This window comes from Rhinoderma darwinii, unplaced genomic scaffold (genome assembly GCF_050947455.1).
Source record: "Rhinoderma darwinii isolate aRhiDar2 unplaced genomic scaffold, aRhiDar2.hap1 Scaffold_978, whole genome shotgun sequence".
NCBI classification, from domain to species: Eukaryota; Metazoa; Chordata; class Amphibia; order Anura; family Rhinodermatidae; genus Rhinoderma; species Rhinoderma darwinii.
Window position 1 is genome coordinate 44,844 of NW_027464552.1, and position 21,162 is coordinate 66,005.

The 21,162-nt window shown below is 45.1% G+C and overlaps 7 non-coding genes and 1 pseudogene across 7 annotated transcripts; all 8 read right to left on the reverse strand.

The window, feature by feature from the left end:
• Positions 1-2,692: 2,692 nt before the first annotated feature.
• On the reverse strand, positions 2,693-2,883 carry LOC142734392 (U2 spliceosomal RNA). Its single transcript, XR_012880353.1, has one exon. It is a non-coding gene; the product is annotated as a U2 spliceosomal RNA (small nuclear RNA).
• Positions 2,884-4,225: 1,342 nt separating this feature from the next.
• LOC142734393 (U2 spliceosomal RNA) lies at positions 4,226-4,416 on the reverse strand. The gene has a single exon (XR_012880354.1). It is a non-coding gene; the product is annotated as a U2 spliceosomal RNA (small nuclear RNA).
• A 1,343-nt stretch (positions 4,417-5,759) lies between these two features.
• LOC142734421 (U2 spliceosomal RNA) lies at positions 5,760-5,951 on the reverse strand. The gene has a single exon (XR_012880380.1). It is a non-coding gene; the product is annotated as a U2 spliceosomal RNA (small nuclear RNA).
• A 1,348-nt stretch (positions 5,952-7,299) lies between these two features.
• Positions 7,300-7,490, reverse strand: LOC142734394 (U2 spliceosomal RNA). Its single transcript, XR_012880355.1, has one exon. It is a non-coding gene; the product is annotated as a U2 spliceosomal RNA (small nuclear RNA).
• Positions 7,491-8,832: 1,342 nt separating this feature from the next.
• Positions 8,833-9,023, reverse strand: LOC142734395 (U2 spliceosomal RNA). Its single transcript, XR_012880356.1, has one exon. It is a non-coding gene; the product is annotated as a U2 spliceosomal RNA (small nuclear RNA).
• Positions 9,024-10,367: 1,344 nt separating this feature from the next.
• Positions 10,368-10,558, reverse strand: LOC142734397 (U2 spliceosomal RNA). The gene has a single exon (XR_012880358.1). It is a non-coding gene; the product is annotated as a U2 spliceosomal RNA (small nuclear RNA).
• A 1,348-nt stretch (positions 10,559-11,906) lies between these two features.
• LOC142734428 (U2 spliceosomal RNA) lies at positions 11,907-12,114 on the reverse strand (annotated as a pseudogene).
• A 6,353-nt stretch (positions 12,115-18,467) lies between these two features.
• LOC142734427 (U2 spliceosomal RNA) lies at positions 18,468-18,659 on the reverse strand. Its single transcript, XR_012880383.1, has one exon. It is a non-coding gene; the product is annotated as a U2 spliceosomal RNA (small nuclear RNA).
• Between the last annotated feature and the right edge of the window lie 2,503 nt (positions 18,660-21,162).

Here is a 21,162-nt window from a genome sequence, read left to right on the forward strand (position 1 = left end):
AGAGGACCTGTTTGCAGAGGTGCCGGTCAACTTATGTCCAGCAGAGTCAGAATTCCTCCTGCTCTGCCTGGACCCGGTGGAATCCCTATGGCCGTCCCTCGAGGCTGACATCGGTGGGCCCCCCGATGGAGCTGTGAAGGACTTTGGCCTGGACCCCTCAGTCGTCAATGCTCGTTTTGGGGCATTACCAGCGGCGTCTGCACATGTTGCAAACTGCCGCTCTGGCCCTGGTCTGGGTGGCCCAGATTTCGCTCTGCGGGGGCAATCTTTAAAAGCATGCCCAGTCATGCCGCACAGATTGCACAACACCTCGGAACTGCATTTTGCCGCTACGTGTCCAACCTGGCCACACCTGTTACACTGCACCACATGGGGCCGGTCACAATGTTCTCTGGTGTGGCCATATCTCAAGCAGTTCCGGCAGGCTATTGGCATCTGGGGGTAAAATAGGAATCCTCGATTCTTCCCAATGGCAAAGTTCTGGGGTGGGTGATGTAAGCCTCCAATGCCATTGGGATCCTGGCGGAACTTCACCCAATATTTTCTTTTGCCATTCCAGAAGCTCTGGGTGTTCAAGATTTTATGTGAGAAGCGGACCTCCCTGCAGTAACGACTGAGGAAGGTTTCAATGTCACACTCTGAGACAAATGGACTGAACATGCACATCACGAGCGGGACTTCTTCCTCCCCGTAGAGGAATAAAAAGTTCAGTCCATTTAGCCGCTCCTCACTCTGGTCCGCATCAGACAATCTTTTGTGCATGTTGTCGCAACATGCCGCGGCCGTAAAGGATACGGTGTACCGACCGCGGCTTTCCTGGTCGTTGAGACACAGGATGTCCGCCCGCTTGAGCCCCAGGAAGTCCAGCAGAATCACCTCCACAATGAAGCGAAGGTTCTTCCGCTGGCGATGGCCTTCTTCCACCTCGATGCGGACGGACTGGCGCAACCGGGTGTCCCCGGATGCAAATCCAAATGTATATGGCATTTTCAGTGCCTGGGGGCTAAGCCTGTCCCTTATAGCAGCAAGGGCTCAGATTCCACAATTAAGTGGAACCCTCCCCCAAGGCCAAGGATTAGGGTACCCCAGACACCTACGAAGCCCGATAAACGCCCTCGGAACGCTCTTAGAAAAACGCCTCAAGGCCGGTTGACCTCTTGGGTAAGGCGCGATCGCAACTCGTTGTCCGGGGGCTAAGCCCACTCCCCAAATAGCAGCAAGGGGGTGAAGTCTCTCTGTGAAAAGAGACGATCCCCCAAGGCCAAGGAGCAGGGTACCCTGGACACCTCCCAACAAAACCAGATGCAGAAATACTACACCTGATCTTGCCAAAAGGCCGAGAAGCGATAACCCGAGCGGCCCTTGCCTTGCCCGAGCCTGTCCCATACTGCTGTTCACCCCTTGCAGCGATTGATTCAGCCTACTCCTAGGCAATTCCATGGGGCCCTGCAGGCTCACACACATTTACAGCTACTAAGCGGGAGGGAGGTGAATAAAGGCCGGAGAGGAAGCTACACAGGATTTGCTTCTTTTGCTTGCACCACAATGCAGTGCTGAAAGAGGAGGAATCTACATAAAAACGCCTTCCTGGCAACGCCCAAATGCCCTCCTGCCATGCAGATAAACACTGGCAGCGGCAGCAAGTGCATGCCCACAGCCACCCCTTGTTCCTTCACACCTTGTATCAGCTGTAATCCAGTCCAGTCCAGTCCAGTGCTGCCTGCTGAGCAGCACTGACCAACACTGCCTGGGCCCAGGCTTTTATCTATCTCTGAGGCAGGCCCCATTATGATGTCAGAAAGCTGGCTCTGGAATCCTGAGGGCTCCACTATGACACGTGCAAAGTTCCGTCTGAACTTTATATAAGACGGTGCGGCTCAGTCAGTCACTCAGTGTTGCCTGAGAGGGCAACACTGCAACAGCCGGCCGCCAGGCTGTCTTTTTTTTGCACATTTATTTGCCTCCAGGAGGCCACAAGAGGGAGACAAGGGACTGCAAAATGGAAAATAGGCATCCACCAACTTTACAGACAACTTCTCTTTGCTCCTACAACCTCCATCCTTGCACAGTTTGTTATTCTTCCAGGTAACATAGTAACAAATCCAAATTGCTGCTCTCTTTGTAGGCAAGCAAGGGTTTGTTGCAACTGCAATTCTTACTTCTTCTTGGAAATGTAGGGACGACAGTACATTCCATCACATCCATCTAGTGTACACAGGTAGGTCCATTGTGGCGGGCGGGCTGCTTTAATGGCTGTTTGCTGTTCCCCCTACTCCACTCCACTATTTGACTGTGGTGCTGCATCAATCAATCAGTGGCTGGCTCAGGTGCAGCTCTTTAACCTACCTAAAAGGGAGGGCGGAGAGAAGACAAGGAAGGTGAATGAGCTGTTCCAATGTGAAATGCCGGAAACACAGAAACACAGAAGACACACACACACACACACACACACACACACACACACACACACACACACACACACACACACACACACACACACACAACAAGAGGTGGCAATGTATTAATTAATTGCATTTAATAAATGAGCTCATTATCACACATGACTGTACAAATGCATTGTCCAACAGGTGTTGAAATAATGGGATTAAAAGGGGAGATCCCATCAGAAAGACAAAAACAATAGCAAACACAAATAGCACTTTTGGAATCTGATTTTAGTCAACACATAAGGGAAGGGTGCACCGGTCCTGGAAATACTGCAATACCAGGTCAATGCGTGGAGTGGACAGAGCAAGCTCTATTTCCATCTCCCTGTTCTAAAAATCCATTTAATATATGGTCCCCAGATAGGGGACGTATCAGATATTAAACTGATAAGAACAGATACTACACTTGATCTTAGCCAAAAGGCCGAGAAGCGATAACCCGAGCGGCCCTTGCCTTGCCCGAGCCTGTCCCATACTGCTGTTCACCCCTTGCAGCGATTGATTCAGCCTACTCCTAGGCAATTCCATGGGGCCCTGCAGGCTCACACACATTTACAGCTACTAAGCGGGAGGGAGGTGAATAAAGGCCGGAGAGGAAGCTACACAGGATTTGCTTCTTTTGCTTGCACCACAATGCAGTGCTGAAAGAGGAGGAATCTACATAAAAACGCCTTCCTGGCAACGCCCAAATGCCCTCCTGCCATGCAGATAAACACTGGCAGCGGCAGCAAGTGCATGCCCACAGCCACCCCTTGTTCCTTCACACCTTGTATCAGCTGTAATCCAGTCCAGTCCAGTCCAGTGCTGCCTGCTGAGCAGCACTGACCAACACTGCCTGGGCCCAGGCTTTTATCTATCTCTGAGGCAGGCCCCATTATGATGTCAGAAAGCTGGCTCTGGAATCCTGAGGGCTCCACTATGACACGTGCAAAGTTCCGTCTGAACTTTATATAAGACGGTGCGGCTCAGTCAGTCACTCAGTGTTGCCTGAGAGGGCAACACTGCAACAGCCGGCCGCCAGGCTGTCTTTTTTTTGCACATTTATTTGCCTCCAGGAGGCCACAAGAGGGAGACAAGGGACTGCAAAATGGAAAATAGGCATCCACCAACTTTACAGACAACTTCTCTTTGCTCCTACAACCTCCATCCTTGCACAGTTTGTTATTCTTCCAGGTAACATAGTAACAAATCCAAATTGCTGCTCTCTTTGTAGGCAAGCAAGGGTTTGTTGCAACTGCAATTCTTACTTCTTCTTGGAAATGTAGGGACGACAGTACATTCCATCACATCCATCTAGTGTACACAGGTAGGTCCATTGTGGCGGGCGGGCTGCTTTAATGGCTGTTTGCTGTTCCCCCTACTCCACTCCACTATTTGACTGTGGTGCTGCATCAATCAATCAGTGGCTGGCTCAGGTGCAGCTCTTTAACCTACCTAAAAGGGAGGGCGGAGAGAAGACAAGGAAGGTGAATGAGCTGTTCCAATGTGAAATGCCGGAAACACAGAAACACAGAAGACACACACACACACACACACACACACACACACACACACACACACACACACACACACACACACACACACACACAACAAGAGGTGGCAATGTATTAATTAATTGCATTTAATAAATGAGCTCATTATCACACATGACTGTACAAATGCATTGTCCAACAGGTGTTGAAATAATGGGATTAAAAGGGGAGATCCCATCAGAAAGACAAAAACAATAGCAAACACAAATAGCACTTTTGGAATCTGATTTTAGTCAACACATAAGGGAAGGGTGCACCGGTCCTGGAAATACTGCAATACCAGGTCAATGCGTGGAGTGGACAGAGCAAGCTCTATTTCCATCTCCCTGTTCTAAAAATCCATTTAATATATGGTCCCCAGATAGGGGACGTATCAGATATTAAACTGATAAGAACAGATACTACACTTGATCTTAGCCAAAAGGCCGAGAAGCGATAACCCGAGCGGCCCTTGCCTTGCCCGAGCCTGTCCCATACTGCTGTTCACCCCTTGCAGCGATTGATTCAGCCTACTCCTAGGCAATTCCATGGGGCCCTGCAGGCTCACACACATTTACAGCTACTAAGCGGGAGGGAGGTGAATAAAGGCCGGAGAGGAAGCTACACAGGATTTGCTTCTTTTGCTTGCACCACAATGCAGTGCTGAAAGAGGAGGAATCTACATAAAAACGCCTTCCTGGCAACGCCCAAATGCCCTCCTGCCATGCAGATAAACACTGGCAGCGGCAGCAAGTGCATGCCCACAGCCACCCCTTGTTCCTTCACACCTTGTATCAGCTGTAATCCAGTCCAGTCCAGTCCAGTGCTGCCTGCTGAGCAGCACTGACCAACACTGCCTGGGCCCAGGCTTTTATCTATCTCTGAGGCAGGCCCCATTATGATGTCAGAAAGCTGGCTCTGGAATCCTGAGGGCTCCACTATGACACGTGCAAAGTTCCGTCTGAACTTTATATAAGACGGTGCGGCTCAGTCAGTCACTCAGTGTTGCCTGAGAGGGCAACACTGCAACAGCCGGCCGCCAGGCTGTCTTTTTTTTGCACATTTATTTGCCTCCAGGAGGCCACAAGAGGGAGACAAGGGACTGCAAAATGGAAAATAGGCATCCACCAACTTTACAGACAACTTCTCTTTGCTCCTACAACCTCCATCCTTGCACAGTTTGTTATTCTTCCAGGTAACATAGTAACAAATCCAAATTGCTGCTCTCTTTGTAGGCAAGCAAGGGTTTGTTGCAACTGCAATTCTTACTTCTTCTTGGAAATGTAGGGACGACAGTACATTCCATCACATCCATCTAGTGTACACAGGTAGGTCCATTGTGGCGGGCGGGCTGCTTTAATGGCTGTTTGCTGTTCCCCCTACTCCACTCCACTATTTGACTGTGGTGCTGCATCAATCAATCAGTGGCTGGCTCAGGTGCAGCTCTTTAACCTACCTAAAAGGGAGGGCGGAGAGAAGACAAGGAAGGTGAATGAGCTGTTCCAATGTGAAATGCCGGAAACACAGAAACACAGAAGACACACACACACACACACACACACACACACACACACACACACACACACACACACACACACACACACACACACACACAAGAGGTGGCAATGTATTAATTAATTGCATTTAATAAATGAGCTCATTATCACACATGACTGTACAAATGCATTGTCCAACAGGTGTTGAAATAATGGGATTAAAAGGGGAGATCCCATCAGAAAGACAAAAACAATAGCAAACACAAATAGCACTTTTGGAATCTGATTTTAGTCAACACATAAGGGAAGGGTGCACCGGTCCTGGAAATACTGCAATACCAGGTCAATGCGTGGAGTGGACAGAGCAAGCTCTATTTCCATCTCCCTGTTCTAAAAATCCATTTAATATATGGTCCCCAAGATAGGGGACGTATCAGATATTAAACTGATAAGAACAGATACTACACTTGATCTTAGCCAAAAGGCCGAGAAGCGATAACCCGAGCGGCCCTTGCCTTGCCCGAGCCTGTCCCATACTGCTGTTCACCCCTTGCAGCGATTGATTCAGCCTACTCCTAGGCAATTCCATGGGGCCCTGCAGGCTCACACACATTTACAGCTACTAAGCGGGAGGGAGGTGAATAAAGGCCGGAGAGGAAGCTACACAGGATTTGCTTCTTTTGCTTGCACCACAATGCAGTGCTGAAAGAGGAGGAATCTACATAAAAACGCCTTCCTGGCAACGCCCAAATGCCCTCCTGCCATGCAGATAAACACTGGCAGCGGCAGCAAGTGCATGCCCACAGCCACCCCTTGTTCCTTCACACCTTGTATCAGCTGTAATCCAGTCCAGTCCAGTCCAGTGCTGCCTGCTGAGCAGCACTGACCAACACTGCCTGGGCCCAGGCTTTTATCTATCTCTGAGGCAGGCCCCATTATGATGTCAGAAAGCTGGCTCTGGAATCCTGAGGGCTCCACTATGACACGTGCAAAGTTCCGTCTGAACTTTATATAAGACGGTGCGGCTCAGTCAGTCACTCAGTGTTGCCTGAGAGGGCAACACTGCAACAGCCGGCCGCCAGGCTGTCTTTTTTTTGCACATTTATTTGCCTCCAGGAGGCCACAAGAGGGAGACAAGGGACTGCAAAATGGAAAATAGGCATCCACCAACTTTACAGACAACTTCTCTTTGCTCCTACAACCTCCATCCTTGCACAGTTTGTTATTCTTCCAGGTAACATAGTAACAAATCCAAATTGCTGCTCTCTTTGTAGGCAAGCAAGGGTTTGTTGCAACTGCAATTCTTACTTCTTCTTGGAAATGTAGGGACGACAGTACATTCCATCACATCCATCTAGTGTACACAGGTAGGTCCATTGTGGCGGGCGGGCTGCTTTAATGGCTGTTTGCTGTTCCCCCTACTCCACTCCACTATTTGACTGTGGTGCTGCATCAATCAATCAGTGGCTGGCTCAGGTGCAGCTCTTTAACCTACCTAAAAGGGAGGGCGGAGAGAAGACAAGGAAGGTGAATGAGCTGTTCCAATGTGAAATGCCGGAAACACAGAAACACAGAAGACACACACACACACACACACACACACACACACACACACACACACACACACACACACACACACACACACACACACACACAACAAGAGGTGGCAATGTATTAATTAATTGCATTTAATAAATGAGCTCATTATCACACATGACTGTACAAATGCATTGTCCAACAGGTGTTGAAATAATGGGATTAAAAGGGGAGATCCCATCAGAAAGACAAAAACAATAGCAAACACAAATAGCACTTTTGGAATCTGATTTTAGTCAACACATAAGGGAAGGGTGCACCGGTCCTGGAAATACTGCAATACCAGGTCAATGCGTGGAGTGGACAGAGCAAGCTCTATTTCCATCTCCCTGTTCTAAAAATCCATTTAATATATGGTCCCCAGATAGGGGACGTATCAGATATTAAACTGATAAGAACAGATACTACACTTGATCTTAGCCAAAAGGCCGAGAAGCGATAACCCGAGCGGCCCTTGCCTTGCCCGAGCCTGTCCCATACTGCTGTTCACCCCTTGCAGCGATTGATTCAGCCTACTCCTAGGCAATTCCATGGGGCCCTGCAGGCTCACACACATTTACAGCTACTAAGCGGGAGGGAGGTGAATAAAGGCCGGAGAGGAAGCTACACAGGATTTGCTTCTTTTGCTTGCACCACAATGCAGTGCTGAAAGAGGAGGAATCTACATAAAAACGCCTTCCTGGCAACGCCCAAATGCCCTCCTGCCATGCAGATAAACACTGGCAGCGGCAGCAAGTGCATGCCCACAGCCACCCCTTGTTCCTTCACACCTTGTATCAGCTGTAATCCAGTCCAGTCCAGTCCAGTGCTGCCTGCTGAGCAGCACTGACCAACACTGCCTGGGCCCAGGCTTTTATCTATCTCTGAGGCAGGCCCCATTATGATGTCAGAAAGCTGGCTCTGGAATCCTGAGGGCTCCACTATGACACGTGCAAAGTTCCGTCTGAACTTTATATAAGACGGTGCGGCTCAGTCAGTCACTCAGTGTTGCCTGAGAGGGCAACACTGCAACAGCCGGCCGCCAGGCTGTCTTTTTTTTGCACATTTATTTGCCTCCAGGAGGCCACAAGAGGGAGACAAGGGACTGCAAAATGGAAAATAGGCATCCACCAACTTTACAGACAACTTCTCTTTGCTCCTACAACCTCCATCCTTGCACAGTTTGTTATTCTTCCAGGTAACATAGTAACAAATCCAAATTGCTGCTCTCTTTGTAGGCAAGCAAGGGTTTGTTGCAACTGCAATTCTTACTTCTTCTTGGAAATGTAGGGACGACAGTACATTCCATCACATCCATCTAGTGTACACAGGTAGGTCCATTGTGGCGGGCGGGCTGCTTTAATGGCTGTTTGCTGTTCCCCCTACTCCACTCCACTATTTGACTGTGGTGCTGCATCAATCAATCAGTGGCTGGCTCAGGTGCAGCTCTTTAACCTACCTAAAAGGGAGGGCGGAGAGAAGACAAGGAAGGTGAATGAGCTGTTCCAATGTGAAATGCCGGAAACACAGAAACACAGAAGACACACACACACACACACACACACACACACACACACACACACACACACACACACACACACACACACACACACAACAAGAGGTGGCAATGTATTAATTAATTGCATTTAATAAATGAGCTCATTATCACACATGACTGTACAAATGCATTGTCCAACAGGTGTTGAAATAATGGGATTAAAAGGGGAGATCCCATCAGAAAGACAAAAACAATAGCAAACACAAATAGCACTTTTGGAATCTGATTTTAGTCAACACATAAGGGAAGGGTGCACCGGTCCTGGAAATACTGCAATACCAGGTCAATGCGTGGAGTGGACAGAGCAAGCTCTATTTCCATCTCCCTGTTCTAAAAATCCATTTAATATATGGTCCCCAGATAGGGGACGTATCAGATATTAAACTGATAAGAACAGATACTACACTTGATCTTAGCCAAAAGGCCGAGAAGCGATAACCCGAGCGGCCCTTGCCTTGCCCGAGCCTGTCCCATACTGCTGTTCACCCCTTGCAGCGATTGATTCAGCCTACTCCTAGGCAATTCCATGGGGCCCTGCAGGCTCACACACATTTACAGCTACTAAGCGGGAGGGAGGTGAATAAAGGCCGGAGAGGAAGCTACACAGGATTTGCTTCTTTTGCTTGCACCACAATGCAGTGCTGAAAGAGGAGGAATCTACATAAAAACGCCTTCCTGGCAACGCCCAAATGCCCTCCTGCCATGCAGATAAACACTGGCAGCGGCAGCAAGTGCATGCCCACAGCCACCCCTTGTTCCTTCACACCTTGTATCAGCTGTAATCCAGTCCAGTCCAGTCCAGTGCTGCCTGCTGAGCAGCACTGACCAACACTGCCTGGGCCCAGGCTTTTATCTATCTCTGAGGCAGGCCCCATTATGATGTCAGAAAGCTGGCTCTGGAATCCTGAGGGCTCCACTATGACACGTGCAAAGTTCCGTCTGAACTTTATATAAGACGGTGCGGCTCAGTCAGTCACTCAGTGTTGCCTGAGAGGGCAACACTGCAACAGCCGGCCGCCAGGCTGTCTTTTTTTTGCACATTTATTTGCCTCCAGGAGGCCACAAGAGGGAGACAAGGGACTGCAAAATGGAAAATAGGCATCCACCAACTTTACAGACAACTTCTCTTTGCTCCTACAACCTCCATCCTTGCACAGTTTGTTATTCTTCCAGGTAACATAGTAACAAATCCAAATTGCTGCTCTCTTTGTAGGCAAGCAAGGGTTTGTTGCAACTGCAATTCTTACTTCTTCTTGGAAATGTAGGGACGACAGTACATTCCATCACATCCATCTAGTGTACACAGGTAGGTCCATTGTGGCGGGCGGGCTGCTTTAATGGCTGTTTGCTGTTCCCCCTACTCCACTCCACTATTTGACTGTGGTGCTGCATCAATCAATCAGTGGCTGGCTCAGGTGCAGCTCTTTAACCTACCTAAAAGGGAGGGCGGAGAGAAGACAAGGAAGGTGAATGAGCTGTTCCAATGTGAAATGCCGGAAACACAGAAACACAGAAGACACACACACACACACACACACACACACACACACACACACACACACACACACACACACACACACACACACACACAACAAGAGGTGGCAATGTATTAATTAATTGCATTTAATAAATGAGCTCATTATCACACATGACTGTACAAATGCATTGTCCAACAGGTGTTGAAATAATGGGATTAAAAGGGGAGATCCCATCAGAAAGACAAAAACAATAGCAAACACAAATAGCACTTTTGGAATCTGATTTTAGTCAACACATAAGGGAAGGGTGCACCGGTCCTGGAAATACTGCAATACCAGGTCAATGCGTGGAGTGGACAGAGCAAGCTCTATTTCCATCTCCCTGTTCTAAAAATCCATTTAATATATGGTCCCCAGATAGGGGACGTATCAGATATTAAACTGATAAGAACAGATACTACACTTGATCTTAGCCAAAAGGCCGAGAAGCGATAACCCGAGCGGCCCTTGCCTTGCCCGAGCCTGTCCCATACTGCTGTTCACCCCTTGCAGCGATTGATTCAGCCTACTCCTAGGCAATTCCATGGGGCCCTGCAGGCTCACACACATTTACAGCTACTAAGCGGGAGGGAGGTGAATAAAGGCCGGAGAGGAAGCTACACAGGATTTGCTTCTTTTGCTTGCACCACAATGCAGTGCTGAAAGAGGAGGAATCTACATAAAAACGCCTTCCTGGCAACGCCCAAATGCCCTCCTGCCATGCAGATAAACACTGGCAGCGGCAGCAAGTGCATGCCCACAGCCACCCCTTGTTCCTTCACACCTTGTATCAGCTGTAATCCAGTCCAGTCCAGTCCAGTGCTGCCTGCTGAGCAGCACTGACCAACACTGCCTGGGCCCAGGCTTTTATCTATCTCTGAGGCAGGCCCCATTATGATGTCAGAAAGCTGGCTCTGGAATCCTGAGGGCTCCACTATGACACGTGCAAAGTTCCGTCTGAACTTTATATAAGACGGTGCGGCTCAGTCAGTCACTCAGTGTTGCCTGAGAGGGCAACACTGCAACAGCCGGCCGCCAGGCTGTCTTTTTTTTGCACATTTATTTGCCTCCAGGAGGCCACAAGAGGGAGACAAGGGACTGCAAAATGGAAAATAGGCATCCACCAACTTTACAGACAACTTCTCTTTGCTCCTACAACCTCCATCCTTGCACAGTTTGTTATTCTTCCAGGTAACATAGTAACAAATCCAAATTGCTGCTCTCTTTGTAGGCAAGCAAGGGTTTGTTGCAACTGCAATTCTTACTTCTTCTTGGAAATGTAGGGACGACAGTACATTCCATCACATCCATCTAGTGTACACAGGTAGGTCCATTGTGGCGGGCGGGCTGCTTTAATGGCTGTTTGCTGTTCCCCCTACTCCACTCCACTATTTGACTGTGGTGCTGCATCAATCAATCAGTGGCTGGCTCAGGTGCAGCTCTTTAACCTACCTAAAAGGGAGGGCGGAGAGAAGACAAGGAAGGTGAATGAGCTGTTCCAATGTGAAATGCCGGAAACACAGAAACACAGAAGACACACACACACACACACACACACACACACACACACACACACACACACACACACACACACACACACACACACACACACAACAAGAGGTGGCAATGTATTAATTAATTGCATTTAATAAATGAGCTCATTATCACACATGACTGTACAAATGCATTGTCCAACAGGTGTTGAAATAATGGGATTAAAAGGGGAGATCCCATCAGAAAGACAAAAACAATAGCAAACACAAATAGCACTTTTGGAATCTGATTTTAGTCAACACATAAGGGAAGGGTGCACCGGTCCTGGAAATACTGCAATACCAGGTCAATGCGTGGAGTGGACAGAGCAAGCTCTATTTCCATCTCCCTGTTCTAAAAATCCATTTAATATATGGTCCCCAGATAGGGGACGTATCAGATATTAAACTGATAAGAACAGATTTTTTTTTTTTTTTTTTTTATTAAACCATTCAGGTTTTTTTGAATAAAACCGAGAACTGTAGTTGTTCAAACCACCTCTCTATTTTTCAAAAAATCTCATCACTCTGGTTCATTATTTTATTTTTCCATCAAATACAAGATAAATCAAACAAAATTCCTCAAACTAAATACCTCCATTTTAACATTCGCCATATCCCTTCCGCATCCATACCTCTTTCTAGATCCCATTTATAATAAAAATACAATTTAGCCAATACCATACTAACCACATCCTCCATCTCAAATACTTCTCTTTTATACACATTCAAATTCCTCGTATTCCACAATACCTCTTTCACGCAAGTCAGAAAAATCCACAACACTCTATCCTTTTCACTACCCAAACTACACAAACCAAACAAGACAATTTCATACGTCAAACTCTTCAAACCAGTCAATTCTTCACACAACCCACTCAACTTTTTCCAAACATCCTTTGCATGCTTACACGACCAAAACACATGACTCACATCCTCATCATCCCCACAACCTTCTCTCGGACACCTTTCAGATGCAACCAAACCTCTTCTTTTCTGCACACTCCTTACAGGCAACACTCCATGTACCGACATCCATAACAAATCTTTCTGCTTATTTGACACATCATACGTAACAATCTTCTTCCACACAGACTTAGACTCCATCGAATTCAAACCATTTACAGAACACATCACATTATTCATACACATACTTCTCACAACATTCTTTTCTCTCAAAAATCTCTCCATTCTTACATCCTCTAGCTGGAACTTTTTGATAAATTTTTCTACATACAAATACCACCCTGAGCACTGAAAAGCAATTGGTTTACATAAATTTCGTTTTTCCCACCTTAGACGCTGAATCACCGTTCCAGCTAGGTACTTAGACATTCTGGAAGCCTTGGATTCCTTAAATAAAAGCTCTACAAAAAAACGTACACAATTAATTCCAATGAAAATCTCCAAATTTGGGAAATCAAGGCCTCCATTACGTCTGCTTTTCATTAGAATTTCTCTCCTTGCCTTCTCAATCCCGCTCCCCCATAAAAAAAGGAACAAAACTCTATTCACTTTTTTTAACATAGCAACAGCAGGAGGAAAAACCAGAGCAACATATAAAATCATAGGTAGAATAATACTTTTGACTATTAAAACCTTCCCCGAAAAAGAAAGATCCCTCATTCTCCACATTTCCAACTTTCGCACAATCCTACCACCTAACTCATCCCAACTTTCTTTCCCTTTCAGCTCATCATCAAACACAATACCCAAAATTTTCACACCATTCACCTGTTCCATATCAGAATCACTCACTCGCTCATTACTGAAAAATATTTTAAATTTGCTCTTACCCCAATTTATTTTAAAAGCAGACGCAATACAAAACATATTTACAATCAACTTCACTCTGGACATATCATACACTGAATCGCACAATACACAAATATCATCCATATATCCCAAAGCTTTCACACGCTTTCCATCACACCCGGGCACCACCAAACCTTTCACAACCTTATCATTTCTAATCATTTGCAACAATGGTTCAATCGCACAAATAAATAGGATGGGAGACAACGGACAACCCTGTCGCACACCAGACATAATACTAAATGATTCTGAAAAAAAACCATTCACCTGCACACAACTCTTTGCATTCGCATATAAATTCTTCAACAAACTCACAAACTGAACCGGAAAACCCATTCTCTCTAACACTTTAAACAAAAACACATGCGCCACACGATCAAACGCTTTCTCAAAATCTAACGCACACACAATCACCTTCTTATTCCGACCCTTACAATCCTCAAGCATGTCCCGCACCAACGCCACATTCTCATGCAATTTCCTTTTCGGTACCGCACATACCTGATCCTCATCAATCACACACCCAATCACGTCTCTCATACGATTCGCAATCAGCTTAGCAAAAATTTTATAATCCGTATTCAACAAAGTAATTGGTCGCCAGTTTTCTAACCGTCTCTTATCTCCTTTTTTATGCAACAGAACTACCATACCCTTCTTCATCACATCACACATATTCGTCCCAGAAAACAACACTCTCATAACATCAATAACATCCTTCCCAATTATATCCCAATATTTCCCATAGAAATCAGCTGGTATTCCATCGATCCCTGGAGACTTATTTTTAGCCATACTTCCCACCACATCCTTTACTTCACCATCCATAATCTCACCAAGCAAAGGCAAACATTCACTTTCAGGAACAAAATTACACACAATATCCAAAAACTCATCATCATCACCCAGATCACACTTCTTCACATCATACAGTTGTTTATAAAAATCAGACACCACATCAATCACATCCTTACCAAACACCTCTTTATCATCCTTATCCAATAATACATTCATTCCACTTTTCCCACCACACATTTTTTTAAAGAAAAATCTAGTGCACTTCTCGTGATTATCTCTAACCTCCACCTTAGACCTAAATATTATTTCTTTCCCTTTCTCTCGGAACCACTCCTTAATATCTTTTTTTGTTTTTTCCAAATCGTGTCTTACATCCATACCCAAATTTTTACATTGTTGAAGGAACGTCATCCGCATATTAAAGCGTGAATATTGCAATCTTTTCCTTCTCGCTCTTCTATACCCTATCTGTCTAAAAAACCCACCAATCTTTTTTTTCACCCATACCCACCATTCACACACATTAGAGAAAGAACTTTTCTTCCTAACCCAAAACCCATATTTTTTCCCAAAACTAGTTTTTACCCTTTCATCACTCAGAAAACTGACATTCATCTTCCATACCCCTCTACCATAAAATAAATTATTTATAACAAAAACCCCCAACAAACACTCGTGATCTGAAAACCACACTCTCTCCTGCGCATAATCTACACATTTCATTGCTGAAGTAGAAAAAAAGAAAAAGTCCAGACGAGAATCCGTTCTTCCGTCATCGGCATGGTAAGTAAATGGACCTGGTTTCCTGGTGACAGCGTCCTGCAAAGCAAAGTCCTGCAAAATTTTATTCCACAAACTTCCGGTAGCGTCCACATTAGACTCTGTGGATCCAGCTCGGGCCTGCTTCTCCAGGATGCAGTTAATATCACCAACAATAATAACAGGAACTTTACCATGTAGAAAAAATTTTAAACTATCAAAAAGTGCCAACCTATCAGTTTTCACAGCATGGCCATAGATATTAATTAGCCTAAACTGCCACCCCTTATAGGCTAGTAACACGCAGACACATCTTCCTTCCTGTATAATTTGAGTCTGTTTGATGACAAACTCATTATTTTTAAAGAGAATACCAATTCCATCATTCCTATTTGTGGAAGAAAAAGACCAGATTGCTTCCCCAAACTTCCATTCTTCTTTCCTTGGCATTTTTGACAAACCACATTCTTGTACGCAAACAATGTCACTGCCCTTAGAGGCCAAAAAGTCCAGGACTGCAGCACGCTTGTGAGCAGAGGAGAACACCCGTACATTTTGAGAGACAATCTTTAATCTCAAAGACATGCGGGCATAGTATGGTTAGTGCAAAGGAAAGCCATGAGATAACCAGAACATATCACGTCCCAGGGAAATACATAGCTCTTTCCAGATTTGCCACATTGACTTCACTGAGGAAACCTTCCCCAGGAGAGCTGGGTACTTCTGAGGCCACCTCAGATGACTTAGGGCTAGAACTAGAGTCACTGTCCAGCAATGAGAAGGGATTTGCATGAGCAGAATCTTCCAATAAGCCTATCTTCAGTCTCTTCACCGCCTTTCCAGACTTCCCCCTTTTTGAGACCACTTTATGAAAAATTTCAGCACTAGTGGCACTAGGCATCCTGGCCTCCTTCTCGTCCTCCTCCGATATTGACCACTCCACTTTAGCTGAGTCTTCCATTTTTGATTCTGGGCTAGAAAAAGACAAAATTTGCATACTTGCACCATCATCAGGGGAAGCACACCCAATAGGTGGCGCTGTGTCTTCACCTTCCATAGGCATAACCCCAGGTGTTTCATCAACACTTTGCTCTGCAGGAGGGACCACACCCAACTCCATGCTGCTAGTATGTGAGGTTAGAACCTCTCCTAATCCAGCTTTCCCAGGGTCCTGAGAAGCAGCCACAGAAACACTGCCAGCTGGCTCTGAAATTACCTCAGAAGAGGCAGCAAGGGAACTTGTTGTTCTCACCTGTCTGCCCCATGTTCTTCTCTCTTGTCCTAAGAAAGGAAACACCTTTGGACATTTCCTACAGGTATGACCAGGCAAACCACAAATATCACACCTGGATGGGAAAATACATGCACTAGCCTCATGTCCTGTTTCTTTGCAATTTCTGCAAACTTTGCCTTTGCATGCATCTTTGGTATGCCCGTAGGAAAAACATGATCTACAAAAGCATGGCATATCTTGGTAGTACAGATATCCCTTATTCCCACCAATGGAAAAGTTAGCAGGAGGATTCATCACTCCTCCAATACAGCTGGAGTCAGGTTTCAGCCTGACCCAGTACTTGATATCACCATTAAAGACTCCCCATAGGTTCTTCTGCTCCACACCTCCTCTAACATGGGTACAGTAATGAGCTAAAAAAGCCCTGACCAGCCTTCTATCCAAAAATGGGTTATACATATGAATTGTTATACATTTCTCCACTGTAGAAAAAAGAGGTTGCACTTCAATGGATGTTAATGCCTCATGCATGTGTTTTTCCTTTAGCAACTGAAAAACGTTTAAACAGTAGGCGGCCTCAAAAAAGGATACATCATATGTAGCAATATTGCTGAAAGCTTGGATACAGAATACCTCTACCAACTTAACTCCAGCCAGGTCCAGAAGGATGTTCTCAATGATATGTCCAGTATCAACTTCGTCTCTCCTCTGCTCATTCACCACGAAACGGATAGTGTTACGCACAGCTGCCATCTTGAAATGGAATGCCCAACGGCACGATGATCGCTCCCAAGAACGTCGGATAGGACTCCACGAAAGACCGAACCCCCGGCCCAGACCAGGCAATAAACCTGATCTGAGCCAAAAGGCCGAGAAGCGATAACCCGAGCGGCCCTTGCCTTGCCCGAGCCTGTCCCATACTGCTGTTCACCCCTTGCAGCGATTGATTCAGCCTACTCCTAGGCAATTCCATGGGGCCCTGCAGGCTCACACACATTTACAGCTACTAAGCGGGAGGGAGGTGAATAAAGGCCGGAGAGGAAGCTACACAGGATTTGCTTCTTTTGCTTGCACCACAATGCAGTGCTGAAAGAGGAGGAATCTACATAAAAACGCCTTCCTGGCAACGCCCAAATGCCCTCCTGCCATGCAGATAAACACTGGCAGCGGCAGCAAGTGCATGCCCACAGCCACCCCTTGTTCCTTCACACCTTGTATCAGCTGTAATCCAGTCCAGTCCAGTCCAGTGCTGCCTGCTGAGCAGCACTGACCAACACTGCCTGGGCCCAGGCTTTTATCTATCTCTGAGGCAGGCCCCATTATGATGTCAGAAAGCTGGCTCTGGAATCCTGAGGGCTCCACTATGACACGTGCAAAGTTCCGTCTGAACTTTATATAAGACGGTGCGGCTCAGTCAGTCACTCAGTGTTGCCTGAGAGGGCAACACTGCAACAGCCGGCCGCCAGGCTGTCTTTTTTTTGCACATTTATTTGCCTCCAGGAGGCCACAAGAGGGAGACAAGGGACTGCAAAATGGAAAATAGGCATCCACCAACTTTACAGACAACTTCTCTTTGCTCCTACAACCTCCATCCTTGCACAGTTTGTTATTCTTCCAGGTAACATAGTAACAAATCCAAATTGCTGCTCTCTTTGTAGGCAAGCAAGGGTTTGTTGCAACTGCAATTCTTACTTCTTCTTGGAAATGTAGGGACGACAGTACATTCCATCACATCCATCTAGTGTACACAGGTAGGTCCATTGTGGCGGGCGGGCTGCTTTAATGGCTGTTTGCTGTTCCCCCTACTCCACTCCACTATTTGACTGTGGTGCTGCATCAATCAATCAGTGGCTGGCTCAGGTGCAGCTCTTTAACCTACCTAAAAGGGAGGGCGGAGAGAAGACAAGGAAGGTGAATGAGCTGTTCCAATGTGAAATGCCGGAAACACAGAAACACAGAAGACACACACACACACACACACACACACACACACACACACACACACACACACACACACACACACACACACACACACAACAAGAGGTGGCAATGTATTAATTAATTGCATTTAATAAATGAGCTCATTATCACACATGACTGTACAAATGCATTGTCCAACAGGTGTTGAAATAATGGGATTAAAAGGGGAGATCCCATCAGAAAGACAAAAACAATAGCAAACACAAATAGCACTTTTGGAATCTGATTTTAGTCAACACATAAGGGAAGGGTGCACCGGTCCTGGAAATACTGCAATACCAGGTCAATGCGTGGAGTGGACAGAGCAAGCTCTATTTCCATCTCCCTGTTCTAAAAATCCATTTAATATATGGTCCCCAGATAGGGGACGTATCAGATATTAAACTGATAAGAACAGATAAGGTTTCAACAAAGTTTTTTATTGGCAAAAATAATATATTTTACAGACTTTTTTTTTAAAATTGAAACCACAAGATAAAATCAACAGCATAATACATGAATATTCATACATTTAAATGAATACAAAAGTAATAATAATAAGACCATTAATACAGATGTTATAATAAAAGTACAGAACAATAGCAGGATAAAATTTATACAGGGCATAAAAGACATAAAAGAATAAAACCATTTTTATTTACAATGTTATGGTATTCCACATTTGCAAACACCACATGGATGTTGCTTCTTTTACCCCTAGCTGCTTTTTGTCCCTAAGATAATAAATATACATTTCACTTAGGGCATATTTCACACAATTTTTAACGTCAATAAAATCATGTTTAAAAAGCAGAATGTTCCTAACCTTCCAAATGGCATTCTTAAAACAGTTTAAAATGATCCAACAGACCATTTGCTGTTTAAAACTTGGGCAGTTAAAAAGACCATAAAACACGTATTCAAATTTAAGATCTTTAAGACCGCAGGCCCATTTCAGCAATGGGCCTACCTTCCTCCAAACCTCCTGTGCATATGGGCAGTTCCAAAACAGGTGCATTATCGTCTCGTCGTCACCACACCTGTCTCTCGGGCACTTGGCTCTCGCCACCAGTCCTCGCCTATGCTGGAATTCACGAGTAGGGAGGCACTGGTGAACGATTGCCCAGGCAAGGTCCTTGTGCACATTTGCCATAAATTTCCCGAAAACGTTCCGCCACACCACCTTGGACCTTGCCTGTGAGAAATTTGAAACTGCCAGTGTATCCTCCTGCCGCCTACAGGAGAGTGACACTTTTTTCTGGTCCCCCAATATGTCAGGCTCCAATTCTTGGAGACCTAGGAGCCTGACAGTTTTTTCGAGCACCGCATATTGTTTTGGGGGACACAGAAGCACAGGAGAATTCAAAGGGACACGAAACCATCGTTTAAAAATCATGCCCGTAGCGTACTTTAAAAAGTAGCTAAAAATACCATCAGAATTATACATTTTAAAACAGAAGCAAAAGTATTTAATGTAAAAGAAGTTAAAAAGGTTAGGAACATCTCTCCCGCCATTGTCCTTACATCTGTACATAAAATCACGTTTTAGTTTTTCCATTTTGGAACCCCATAAAAACATAAAACAGATCCTGGTCACTTTTTTAATATATAAAATTGTTGGAGGGAAAACCATAGCTACATAAAGCATTATGGGTAATAAAACAGATTTAATTATTAAAACTTTTCCCTCCATGGTGAGATTTCTCAAATTCCACATTAAAACCTTTTTTTCCATTTTGGCAATTACTGAATCCCAATTGGGTCTCCCATCGTTTTCTTGATTAAAAACAATTCCTAAAATTTTTATCTGATCCTGCTGCATGTTAACTCCTGGTGTCACAGAGGAATCCCATACACCAGTATAAAAACAGTCACACTTATCAACGTTTAATTTAAAACCAGAGGCTTCACAAAAAAAGCCGGTGTTCCTCAATGCCCGTCTCATAGAAGCGGCGTCTGGGCATAGGACGGTGGCGTCATCCATATAGCCTAGGATTTTTACCTGGTTCCCCTTTCCTCCAGGTATGGGCACGCCTCTGATGACTTTATCATCTCTTATTAGGGTGAACAGAGGTTCTATGGCACAAATAAAAAGGAGCGGAGACAACGGGCACCCCTGTTTCACCCCTGATAAAAGAGGAACACCTTTAGTTAAAAATCCGTTGATAGAAATTTGGCTAAAACAGGATCGATATAAAAGCTTAATACGTGTTAAAATAATTTCAGGAACAGCCATCTTTTTAAGAACCATAAAAAGATATTCATGGGAGACCCGGTCAAAAGCCTTCTCGAAATCTAAGGATAAAATAGCAAGGCTTTGACCCCTTTCTTTAAAATACCAAATGATGTCACGTAAAATATTCAGGGACTCAGTAATTGACCTCCCAGGTACCCCACATACCTGGTTTGGATGGATTAATTTATGAATAAAAGGTTTAAAACGGATTGTTATTAGTTTAGCTAAAATTTTACAATCAACGTTTAAAAGAGTAATAGGGCGCCAGTTTTTTAACTGGTCCCTCTCACCTTTTTTAAAAATTAAGGACACAATCCCCCTCCTCCAGGAAGGGGGCAGCTCTTCAGTAATAAAAACTTCCTTATACAATAAAAACATGTCATTCTTTAAAATTTCCCAAAAAGCATGATAAAATTCGATGGGCAGACCATCTTCCCCAGGAGCTTTCCCATTAGAAAAACTTTTAAAAGCAAATAAAAGTTCCTCCAAGGTAATATTACGGGATAAAACTTCCTGGTCTAAAATATCTAGCTTGGCATCAAGGGAATTAAGAACATGTTCTAAAAAGGAAGGATCAATATTTTTCTTGTTAAAAAGAGATTGGTAGAAATTAAAAGCAGAATTTAAAATGCCGACCATAGTGGTTTCTCCTTCAAGGTTTAAAATGACATCTCGTTTATCCATTACCTTTTTGAAGAAGAACCGGGAACACTTCTCGCCATCCT